The sequence below is a fragment of the Aethalodelphis obliquidens genome, unplaced genomic scaffold, assembly GCF_003676395.1.
Source record: "Aethalodelphis obliquidens isolate GAN/ISIS:26980383/991018 unplaced genomic scaffold, ASM367639v1 scaffold27, whole genome shotgun sequence".
Taxonomy (NCBI): domain Eukaryota; kingdom Metazoa; phylum Chordata; class Mammalia; order Artiodactyla; family Delphinidae; genus Aethalodelphis; species Aethalodelphis obliquidens.
In genome coordinates, this window is record NW_020837971.1 from 21,827,616 (window position 1) to 21,830,583 (window position 2,968).

General features: G+C 45.6%; 1 pseudogene; it reads left to right on the top strand.

Moving 5' to 3' along the window:
- The first annotated feature begins 1,802 nt into the window (after positions 1-1,802).
- Positions 1,803-2,696, top strand: LOC113629625 (nuclear transcription factor Y subunit alpha pseudogene; annotated as a pseudogene).
- Positions 2,697-2,968: the final 272 nt, after the last annotated feature.

The following is a 2,968-nucleotide window of genomic DNA, read 5'->3' on the forward strand; positions in this document are numbered from 1 at the left end:
ATAAAGTGAGCGAGTCAGACACACTGTTGGAATGTGGGGCTTAATTTTCTTTGACCTCATCCCTTACTTGATCTAATCATAAAGTTTTGTTGATTCAAGTTGAAAGAACTCTGAAGTTGGTCCACGTTTTTATACTCTCATACCTGTTTAATTCTGAGCATTGGTATATCTTGTGTAGACACTGAAAATGTCTTCTCTAAACCTCTAATCCCCTCTCCTCTTTCCCAAAGTGATCTTTCTAGAGATAAATAACACCATACTACTTCCATTTTCTAAATCATTCAATTACTCTCCATTATTGACTTAAGGATAAAATTAAATAATTAGTTGATCTATAAGAGTCTATGTGATTTAGCCCGTTCCTGCTTATCTTTCTGGCTCCATTTTCATTGGTTTTTTTTCTTTTATAAATTGATTTATTATATTTATTTTATTTTTGGCTGCGTTGGGTCTTCTTTGCTGCACGTGGGCTTTTCTCTAGTTGCGGCGAGCGGGGGCTACTCTTGTTTGCTGTGCACGGGCTTCTCATTGTGGTGGCTCCTCTTGTTGCAAAGCACAGGCTCTAGAATGCAGACTCCATAGTTGTGGTGCACGGGCTTAGTTGCTTCACGACGTGTGGGATCTTCCCTGACCAGGGCTCGAACCCGTGTCCCCTGCACAGGAGGATTCTTAACCATTTTGCCACCAGGGAAGTCCCTTCATTGTTTTTTTTTTTTTACAAGCACTTTATACCAATCATATTCAGTTAAACTTTACCAAGAACAACACGCTTTCTATTATTTTTGAAAAACATTTCTTATATTTGCACATTCTTTTCCCTGTTATTGGAAAGCTTTTTATCCATAACAATAGTTCACTATGTGTTTACCTTCTAAAATTGTTTTTCAAATTTCAACTCATAGTCTTTCTTTTCTGAACAACCAACCCCTCCCCTTTCTATTATCTAGAAATAATCTAGACTAAATGAGGGCTTCTGTCACACGTTATGCATTCTCCACCATAGCCTGGCCCTCTTACCTAGCGTCTCCTGGTTTATCTTCCAAAACAGAAAAATATCCAAGGACTGCATCACTTTCATTTCTCTTTCTTTTGCAGATAGCACAGAGCCTGGTCCATTCCCTAATTCATTGTTAAGGAAATAGAAAATTGGTATAGAACACAGAAAGGCCCTTGACAAATGTATCAGTCTCATCCAATTACTAGTTTTGACTTATTCATAAATAAGACAGAATTAATTTCAAAATATTTACCTGCTATGTCACTTTCATTTCTCTTTATGTTGGAATTTGCTGTAAGGTAATTTTTACATTTCTTTCAAGATTATCTATCTTGGAGTTGAGCTGAGCCAAGCTGAGCCGTGCAGCTGACAGGCCCGGTTGGAGCCTGTGAGCACCCTGGGGCACTCCTAGCCAAGCCCTGCAGGGGGCCACCACATGCGGGGAAGGCACCCTGGGGAGCAGGCGTCTTGGGGTCCAGACCCTCGAAGGGTGCCAGAGCCAGTTGGGAATGCGATGCGTCCCCGTTCCCCGGACCCTTAGGCACAGCTTCTCAGGCCCCAGACGGGGGGGTGTTGGGTTTGCCTGACATGAAGTCCCCTGCATTCAGAATTCATGAAGCCCTGGAGAGAAGTATGGGGAAAGATTTATCTACGTCTTGCTTATATACAGCTGTACCTCCCCCATGTTTCCAAGGAGTGCATCTTGAAATCTTCTAGGATCTCCAGAGTGAAACTCACTGTGGTCAAGACTCTAACTTGGAGGGACCAGTATACAGCAAACAGCGACAGCTCAACAGAGCAGATCGTTGTACAGGCTGGACAGGTTCAGCAGCAGGTCCAGGGACAGCCATTAATGGTACAGGTCAGTGGAGGCCAGTTAATCACATCAACTGGCCAACCCATCATGGTCCAGGCTGTTCCTGGTGGACAAGGGCAAACCATCATGCAAGTACCTGTATCTGGGACACAGGGTTTGCAGCAGATACAGTTGGTCCCACCCGGACGGATCCAGATCCAGGGTGAGCAGTCTATGCAGGTGCAGGGCCAGCAGGGCCAGACCCAGCAGATCATCATCCAGCAGCCCCAGACAGCTGTCACCGCTGGCCAGACGCAGACGCAGCAGCAGATTGCTGTCCAGGGGCAGCAAATGGCACACACTGCCAAAGGGCAGACCATCGTCCGTCAGCCAGTTAATGCACATGGCGCCATGCTCCAGCAAGGCACGGTCACCATCCCTGTAGCCAGTTTGGCAGGAACATAGATTGTTCAGGCCGGAGCCAATACCAACACAACCAGCGATGGGCAAGCGACTGTCACTGTGACACTACCAGTGGCAGGCAATGTGGTCAATTCAGGAGTGATGGTCATGATGGTACCTGGTGCTGGCTCTGTGCCTGCTATCCAGAACATCCCTCTCCCTGGGGCAGAGATGCTTGAAGAAAAGCCTCTCTATGTGAATACCAAACAGTACCACCATATACTTAAGAGGGGGCAAGCCCGGGCTAAATTAGAGGCAGAAGGGAAAATTCCAAGGGAAAGAAGGAAATACCTGCATGAGTCTCGGCACCGTCACGCCATGGCACGGAAGCGTGGTGAAGGTGGATGATTTTTCTCTCTAAAGGAAAAAGATAGTCCCCATATTCAAGATCCAAATCAAGCAGATGAAGAGGCTATGACACAGATAATCCGAGTGTCCTAACCCCAGGCCATGTGATGGAGCTGATCAAGGTCATGTTCCTCACACTACTTCCCACTGTTTCAAGGAAACTGATCAACTCTTCCAATGGGACACTGACGATTACATCCTGCCCTTTTCTACAGGACACTTAGCTTTTAATAAGTAGCTCAATATTATAATTGCAAGGATGTCTGGCAAATTGAAGTTGCAAGCCTTTGTCTCACCCTTATCAGTCAGGACTTATTTCAGACTGATGGTGATATTGACATTTCATGGATAGGGATGATGCAGGG